Raw genomic sequence first — 10,101 nt, forward strand, 5'->3', positions numbered from 1 at the left:
TAAAGTTGGGTATTGTGATACCTGCCGCATTACTCTTTTTCCTGAGTATTGCCTTGGCTACTTGTGGTCTCTTGTGTTTCCAAATGAACTTTAGGGTAGATTTTTCAATCTCTGTGATGAAAGTCATTGGGATTTTGATGGGAATTGTATTAAAACATGTAGATTGCTTTTGGTAGTATAGCCATTTTTACTATGTTGATTCTGTCAATCCATGAGCATGGGAGATCTTTCCATTTTCTGTAGTCTTCCTCGATCTCTTTCTTCAGGGATTTATAGTTCTCCTTCTAGCAGTCATTCACATTCTTTGTTAAGTTTACTCCTAGGTATTTGATTTTTTTTGAGGCTATTGTAAATGGAATTGTTTTCATATAATCCTTCTCAGTTTGTTTGTTGTTGGTGTATAGAAAAGCTAATGATTTTTGTAAGTTGATTTTGTATCCTGCCACCTTGCTATAGTTATTTATGGTGTCTAGGAGTTTTTGGTTAGAGGTTTTTGGGTCTTTAAGGTTTAGGATCATATTGTCTGCTATTAGGGACATTTTGAAAGTTTCTTTACCTATTTGTATTCCTTTTATTTCTTCTTCTTGCCTTATTGCTCTGGCTAGGAATTCCAGGACTATGTTGAATAGGGGTGGAGAGAATGGGCATCCTTCTCTTGTCCCTGATTTTAGGGGAAATGGTTTCAGTTTTTCCCATTAAATATGATGTTAGCTATAAGTCTGTTACATATACCCTTTATAATATTGAGGTATGTTCCTTTATTCCTAGTTTTCTTAGGGCTTTTATCATGAAATGGTGTTGAATCTTATCAAAAGTTTTCCTACATATATTGAGATGATCAAGTGGCTTTTATCTTTGCTTCTATTAATGTACTGTATTACATTTATTGATTTGCATATGTTGAACCATCCCTACATCCCTGGGATGAAGCCGACTTGATCATGGTGAATGATCTTTGTTGTTGGATTCAGTTTGCCCTTATTTTATTGAGGATTTTTGCATCAATGTTTATTAAGGAGATTGGCCTAGAGTTCTCCTTTATGGATGTGTCCTTCTCTGGTTTGGGGATATGTGTAATACTGGCTTCATAGAATGAATTATGCAGTGTTCCTTCCTTTTCTATTTTGTGGAAAAGTTTAAAGAGTGTTGACATTAGTTCTTCTTTAAAGGTCTGGTAGAATTCAGCAGAGAACCTGTCAGGTCCTGGACTTTTCTTTTTTGGGAGATTCTTTATTACTGCTTCAATTTCATTATAGATCTGTTTAGGTATTATAGATATGTTCATGTGGTTAATTTCCTCTTGATTCAGTTTTGGATGGTCATAAGTGTCTAGAAATTTGTCCATTTCTTTAAGATTTTCCAATATATTGGAATATAGGTTCTCAAAGTAGTCTCTGATGATTCCCTTGGAGTTTGTTGTTATCTCCCCTTTTTCATTTCTCATTTTACTAATTTGGGTCTTTTCCCTCCTCATTTTAGCCAGATTTGCCAGGGGCTTGACAACCTTGTTATTTGTTCAAAGAAACAGCTTTTTGTTTCGTTGATTCTTTGTATTTTTTTTTTCTTTTTTGGTCTCTATTTCATTAATTTTGGCCCTTTTTTTATTATTTCTCTCCTTCTGCTTGTTTTGGGTTTTGCTTGTTCTTGTTTTTCTTGAAGTTTGAGATGTAGCATTAGGTTGAGATCTTTCTGTCCTTTTAACATATGCACTCATGGCTATAAACTTTCCTCTTAGGACTGCCTTTGCTGTGTCCCATAGGTTCTGGTAGGTGGTGTTTTCATTTTCATTAACTTCTAGGATACTTTTGATTTCCTCTCTTATATCTTTTGTGACCCAGTGACCATTGAATAATATGTTATTCAGCTTCCGATTTGTGTATTTTCTGCTGTTGTTTTTATTGTTCAGTTCTAATTTATTGCATATATTTTCTTATATTTGCTAAGGCTTGCTCTGAACCCTAAGATATGATCTATTTTGGAGAACGTTCCATGGGCTGCTGAGAAGAATGTATATTGAGCTGTTGTTGGATGAAATATACTGTAGACATCAATTAGGTACATTTGAGCTATAGTATCATTTAATTCTAAGATTTCTTCATTGATTTTTTGTTTAGATGACCTATCTATTGGTGATGGGGGGTGTTAAAGTCTCCCACTACCACTGTGTTGGAGTCTATATGTACTTTTAGGTCCTTTACTGTATGTTTGATGATATTAGGTGCACTGACATTGGGTGCATATAGGTTGATAGTTGTAATTTCCTTTTGATATATTGCCCCTTTTATTAGTATAAAGTATGCTTCTTTGTCTTGTTTGAGCAATGTAAGTTTGAAGTCTACTCTGTGTGAAATAAGTATTGCTACTCCTGCCTATTTTAGGGGGCCTTTGGCTTGGTAAATCTTCTAGCCTTTCAGTTTAAGCCAATGTTTATTTCTGTCAATAAGATGGGTCTCTTGTAAACACCAGATTGTCAGATCTTCCTTTTTAATCTAGTTTGCCAAATGGGGTCTTTTTATGGGGGAGATGAGTCCACTGACATTCAGTGTTAATATTGATAGGTATGTGATGATTCCTGCCATTTAGTTGTTTTTGTTTTGTTTTTTAGTGTACAGCTGAGTCAATGTTACTCTCTGATTACTTATCTTTTCTTCTCCTGTGGTTTCTTCCAGTTCTCTCTTGGTTTTGTTTGCTTTCATCTTCTGTGTGCATAATTCCTTGTAGAATCTTCTGTAGTGGTGGCTTGGTGGTCATATATTGTTTTAGTTTGTTTATCATGGAAGGTTTTTATTGTTCTGTCAACTTTGAATGATAGTTTTGCTGGGTAGAGTATCCAAGGGCAGAAATTTTTTCATTCAGTGCCTGAAATTCCTCACTCCATGCCCTACTTGCTTTTAAGATTTCTGATGAGAAATCTGCTGTTATTTTAATGGTTTTCTTTATATGTTATTTGTTTTTTCTCTCTTATAGCCTTCAATATTCTTTCTCTGTTCTCTGTCCTTGTTGTTTTAATGATAATATGTTGTGGGGTAGTTCTATTTTGATAAAATCTATTTGGTGTCCTGGAGGCTTCTTGTATGTGAATGGGCTAACTTTCTTGAGATTTAGGAAATTTTCTGTTATTATTTTATTGAATATATTGTGTATCCCTTTGGCTTTTTCCTCTTCTTCTTCTATTCCCTTGATACTCAGGTTTGATATGGAGTCGCTGAGTTTTTGCATATTCCTTTCACAGCTCTTTAATTGTTTGACTAAGATTTTTTCTGTTTTTTCTTTAATTTCTATTTTATCTTTGAGTTCTGATGTTCTGTCTTCCACTTGTTCTAGTCTGCTGAAGTGACCTTCCACTGTGCTTTTTTGTTTGACTAATGGGACTTTTTTATTTCCAGGATTTCTGCTTGATTCTTTTTTCTGAGGTTTTCCATCTCTTTGTTCAACTCCTCTTTTATATTTTTTTTGTCATCTTTAATCATGTCTCTTTTTTTTTTTAGTGTCCTTTGTTTCACTTTGGTGTTTGTTGAAGTCCTCTCTGAGTTCATTTATTTGTTTCTGTTTCTTCTCATGTTCTTTAGTTTTGGTGTCTTGAAATTACTTTAGTGCATTTTGGACATTCTGGTTAATCAAATCTATTATCTTCTCCATGAGTTTCTCAGTGATTTCTCCCAACATGTCCTCTTTGACAGCTTTTTGTGGGTATTACTGGGCCCTTATATTTATCATTGTTTTGTTGGAGTCAGGAACTGGGTGTCCATTTTCTTCATTTCCCACTGAGTCCTGTATTGAACTAATTTTTTGAGGAGAGTGGTTTCCATCCCTTCTTCTTACCATTGCTCTACTTGGTGCTGTGCAACTATGTTCTTGACAGGCTAATTGGTTGTTTTAATCACCTGTTTTCTTTCCCTTGCTCTATTTTTTGTGTTGTGACTGACTTGGTTGTTAGCTAGGTTGATGTGCTCTTTCTGTCCTTGGCCTGGAGATGTAATTTAGCATTAACAAATTCACAGCTTCAATGCCAGACCAATTGTTTACATGGACAACACCTTGGTGATAATATCTGTAAACAGTGGGAGTTGGGAGAGGTAATGAATTTAGGCTAGATATAAAAATTTCAGTAATTGGTAATGTTGGTACTAAAAATGGGTGGGTTGGAAAATGGGTGGGTGGGTGAGGGAAGAGGTATGGGGGCTGCTGAGTTTTTTGGCCCTTGTGCCTGTTTGGGTATATTTCTGTTGTTGTAATGGAGGATGCTTTTGTCAGGGATTGCAGAGCACTGGGGTCATGTACAGTTGGTACAGTAGGCTAGTTAGTGGGTGGTGAGTGTGTAGGAGGGAGGGATGGTGTGGTGACTGGTTGGGGGAGTATTGAAGGAAGGTGAGTACAGGGTTAGAGAGTAGATGAGAAGGGGCAGAAAGAGTAGTTGAGAGGTAGAACAATGGACTGTAGCACAGGGAAAGTGAAAGGGCTAAGGATAGGGCTAAGAAAATAGTGATGGTGAAGTTAATAATACAGAAAAAAAAAAACAACCCCTCCCCCCTCACACACACAACAAAAAACACCAGGTACAGGAATAACAAAGAGTTCAGTTTTAGTAAAAGTTCTGGAGTTATTCTTTAGGCATCCAATCCTGCTATTGGCATACAAGCAGGAGTTCAGATGTGGTCTCTCCAGGTGATGGCTTGTGAGTACTATTTGGTTCCTTCTGTCCACAGGTTGCAATTAGTAGGTGAGGTGAGTCTGCCAGTTTGTGCAGGGTGGTCAGAGCCATTGTTTTTCACCAGGCAGCAGCTGTATTGCCCTTCAGCTGCAACTATGTTTGCTTGGCTCCTCCCCCAGCAAGGTGGGGCAGTTTTGAATACTGCCCTCTGTCCCATGAGATCAGCTCTGGGATTCACCACCTGACTTGCTTTGAGAGGTTGACTTGTTGTCCCACCCCTGCTCTCAGCCTTTGTTGCTTAACCTGCTTTCATTCACTGAGATTTTGGCTCCTTGCTTCACTTCAATTCTGTAGGCAGGTTCAGTGTTCCACCCCCCCAACCTCTGCTGTCAGTGTTAGATTAGTTTGCTGTTTATGGTTTTCATTTTGTTGGGGGGATTTTAGTTTGCCAGGGGCTGTGCTGGATTGTGTTCCCAGGGGGTGGATAGGGGAGTCACATGTAGTATGTGATGCTTACCTGTTCATTTTGCAGATTCACTCAAGCAGCTATGAAACCAACTGGTGGGGAGAAATGGTGTAGCCAAAGTAAGGAGGCTTTCCATAGGTTAGGGGTCCAGGATGTTGCAGAGTTTGTTTCTGATTGATGCTCTGTCTTCTGGGAGAGAGTTCAGATAGATAAAGCTTCTTGTAGGCAGGCCAGCTTGGAGACTGAACAATTAGGGACATATGGAAAATCACAGACCATAGATTTATGGGTTTCCCAGTCACATGTCCGTGTGAAACCTCTGTTTGCTAATATTTTATTGAGAATCTTTGCACCTCTGTTCATCAGAGATGTTGTCCTGTAGCTTACTTTTTTTTGTGTATCCTTATCTGATTTTGGGATCAAGGTAACCATGACCTTAGAAAATGAGTTCAGAAAAATTCTCTACAAAAACAGAAAAATTATTAACTTAAAAAAGATTATATATTAACACTTTTAAATGTTGTTGTAAAATTATGCTGGCAAACATTTTCCCAGCTGGGTTTTTCCATGAAAGGTTGATGTCATAACAGTGAGGGGAAAAGGATAAAATCAATTATTGCAAAAAATATCCTGAGTCAACAATAGTCTACTCATTACATATGTGCAAGTTTGACATCTGTTATGCATTATAATTTCACAACACCAACACTGCTGTTTAATTAGCAAAAGGTTTTCATTTGGCAAGTTTTCTTAAATGAGAGAAATCAACATAGGTAGCCTGCTGCAATGAAATGAGATGAAAGGGAAGACTTTCATATCAATTTTTCATTCATTATTCATTGTGGGTGAAAAGAAGTGGATTATGTACATACACCATATTTTCTTTATCATGCAGTCATTGATGGGCTCCTACACTGATTCCATAATTTGGCAATTGTTAGTAGTACAGCAATAAATATCAATATGCAGGTATCTCAATTGTAAGCTAACTTTGTTTTGGCTGTATACTCAGAAGAGGTATGGCTGGATAGCATATAAAAATGCCCTTCATAATCGTCTCAAAAAATTAAAACCTAGGCATAAACTTAACCAAAGACTAGATGACTTAAAATTCAATGCCATCTTAGTTTAAACTACATCACTGAGCTTTAAAATTAAGAATTTACAATGTGTAAAAGATAATTAATGAGTGATTCAATAAGTGGAAATTTGATTTTATGAAGTGATAAAAGTGATTAAAGATCTCTAGATTGGAAGAAAAAATGTAAGAGGCAAGGATATTACTTAATATCCTTACCTTGGTTTTTGAGTCATTCTAAGAAGAAAGAACTTAAGCTTTTCTTTTCTTTTTCTTTTTAAGAAAATAAGATTGCCACTTAGGTCAAATAGTTTAGGTTTGTTCGAAATTGTAAAGGCTGCAAAATATATAAATGAACATGAAAACTCATAACTATTCTTATTGTGGACATTTCCTAAAGTAGGAAATATTTCTTCAATGACTTAGGTAAGCTTTACCCAAACTGGTCTCTTGTGGAATGCCATTCATCAGGACACTTAAAAGCTGTGCTGAGAAAAACCAAATGTCCAGGGCTGGGCTAAGTTTTGAGATACTCAAATGCCTAGTACAGGCCACTTTACAGTAGAACAGTAAGCAGCCTTTGGATATTAATGTATATTTTTAAGCTGCATGCGGGAGCATAGTATGATGCATTCTTTAAATTTACTGCGCCACAGAACTCCCTTAAAACCACAGAGACAATATCTCATTTCACTTTTAGGCACAAGAGTTCTGCTAAACATAATTCAGGAAAACTTGTGTTATACATTTATTTTCGAATGGAAGACAGTGATAAGTACACAGTTTGAGATTTATACCATCTATTTTCTACAATAATTTCTTTTTCTCTATATAAACATCTCTCACAAAATCCTTCCATTTGGCCAAATTTCCCAGATCAGTCTTTGCATCACACCATTCACTCTTTTCTAGGTAATTTGAGCAAAGTTCAGACACCCAGGAGGATTTGGGGTATATTTTTCTTGACATGTGTGGGACTTTCCTATCATGAATATAAAAATCAAACTTAATAACAAAAATATGAAATGTGATTTTATTTTAGTACCCCTAAAGTTAAAAAATATAATCTAGTTATTTTCCATCTTACTTACCTTCACAATCCCCTTATGTATTGAGATTTCCATCTTTGGAAACAGAGAACTAAGAGAAATAAAGACTAGATTATAAGATGAAAAGGAAGAAAAGACTTAAAAAATGAAGAGGATTTAGAGAATTTTCTGACGGTGTCTATATACCCACAAAAAAAGGTTAATGACAGAGCCAAAGCATTGTTCTCCTCTGCTAGAATTTTCCTTCTAAATCAATTTCCCAAATGCACTGAAAAACTTATAATGTCATCCTAGAATTAACAAGCATAGCACACATGTGCAGTTCTTCCACATTCACTACGTCTCATTTTATTCTTTTATTTCGTTTGCTCCATTTTTACCTGTTACCTTCCTCAATGATATCCTTTTTCCAGTTTTTTGATGGATGATTGACAAAAATGTGCACAATTGCAGCATAAAACACAGTGTTTGATTTATGTACACATTGTAAAATAATTACCATAATCAAACTGTTTAATATATTCCATGACTACATTGTTAACATCTTCGGGGGGTGGGTGGGGTACTACAGTGAGAATTCTGACATAAACAAATTTCAATTCTATGATATATTATTATTAACTATGGTCACTATGCTTTAATTAGGTCTCCAGTACTTATTCGTCTTGTAAATGGAGATTTGTGCCTTTTGACCAATAACACTGAAATACAGATCTTTCTTTATATGCCAGAGTTGCTCTCTAAAATATCATACCACCTTTTTTACCTTCCAAGGGTTCAGCATATTTGCACTGTCACAACTTATAGAAGGTGTCAGGAGCTTAGGCAGCTCAATGGGAAAGAACTGAATCATAAGGTGGAGACAGGTGTTTATCTGTCCACATGACGTCGCTGCTTCTAAATGGAATGTGTCTCATACTGAACCTCAGTTCCTTGTTGCCCTTCAGTTTTCTTCTCAATAAAAGATACATCTGGGCTTCCTCAAGACAAAATAAAAAAATCTTTTTCTAAACATATTTGTGTCTACATTTTGACATCCAAACCATCACTAGGACATCAATACTATCTCCTGAAAGTGCCTTGAATCAGCATCTCCACCTCTACCTTTAGTCAGGCCATGATTTTCTTTCACCTTCATTAGTACAATAATCTCAAAACTTTTCTTTCACATACAACTCTGTTTTGTCCAATTTTTAGAGTACAGTTTGAAAGATGTAACTGTGTGTCTTTCTCCTACTTAAAATCCTTCAGCAGTTTCTCATTGTCTAGCCAATGAGAATTGTTGCTGACTGTTCAATGCATCTATTATCTCTTTCCTTTTTGCGCACTATATACCAGCCTCTTCTGGAAATAGGCTAAGTTGTTTCTTTCCTTAAAACCTTCACATCTGCTATTCTTTTTGTCTGGAATTGTCCCCCCACCCACAGTTTTTGCTGACTAATACCTAGTTCATCTTTCAGCTTAAAAATCACCAGTTATCCTCCACCCACCTTCTGACTCTGTTATACATTCCAAAGGATGATACATTTCTATTTTAAACTACTTACCTCAGTTAATTGAATTGTTATTTGCACACATATTTTAATGCTCTCTTACTAGATTGTAAGTTCCACAAGAACATGGGCTGTCTCTATGTTTATACACATTTATTTTTTTCAATAATGGCTAGAAATTACATGACAGATAAATATTTTTAAGCTGAGTTTAGCAGTAATTACCTGCAGTTTTTCAATTCAGTTCTCAAATACAATTATATTACTATTCCTACATTTTGTTTACTGGTTAAATAGTAACATCAATAAGTTTCCTTGGTGGTGATACGGGGGAGGTGGTTTTTACTGGCTTCTGTCATATATTTCTATTTTAATCAAGACATACTTAGCAAGCACTTTCTATGACAGTGCTAAATTCTGGAAATGCAATCATAAAAAAATGCACTTGGCTTTTCCTCTTCGTGTAAATACAGTGTAGGAAACCCACATGAAGCAGACACATGGATGTGTTAACTAAGAAGGACAAATAACTTCTGAAGCAGGTAGCAAGATATCATTAAGTGTGTGGGCTCATTTTCCCTTAATATTTGCAGATTATTATAATCTTATATCCTGGCTATTTAGTTTTTTCTTTTTATGAATATCTCTATCATCACATTATTAGTTATTTAAGTTTAGTGTATTATTTCTTTAATTTTCCCCTATCTTCAATTTTTCCAGATGCCTAAGCTTTTAAATATTGTCCCTTCTTCCTTTCATTCCTCCAAATTTTATGATTCTCCTAGTAGATTCAGAGAAAGTTAAGCATTTATTTTCAAGGGACTAATGTAATTTTTCCAGTAGTAAGAGCACTCGCAATTTTTACAGATGAAATTTATATATAAATTCTTTTGCTTATGTGAGATTGATAAGTGTTTTACCTTGATAAGTTTTTAATTATATTTGAAGACAGCCCAGTAACAATAAATAATACTTATCCAGTGCTTATTATTTTCCAGAACCTGTTTTATCTCTTTTAATAATCATTACAACTTCACGTGGGCAGATTCTGTAACTATAACCATTTTGAAGAGAAAGAGATGTTCAAATAACTCATAATGAGGGCACATTTGGAGTGGATTTTCAATATTAATTCTGCTTAACCTCTTTGTTCTATCCTGTCTACTGAACATTTGACTTAATTATTTTCCAGAAAAGTAGGAAGAAGGAAAACAAAACACTGCCGTCATCTAGGCAGGATATGAGCAAGAAGTTATTCAGAGGTTAAATTGTTTTTGGAGCAGAACTTGCTCAAAGTTGTGTGAGATATCAGTAAAAGGAGTGTGTCCTCCTTGTCTTCAGGTATGAGATGGAAATTTGAGTTG

The sequence above is a fragment of the Castor canadensis genome, chromosome 2, assembly GCF_047511655.1.
Source record: "Castor canadensis chromosome 2, mCasCan1.hap1v2, whole genome shotgun sequence".
NCBI lineage: Eukaryota > Metazoa > Chordata > Mammalia > Rodentia > Castoridae > Castor > Castor canadensis.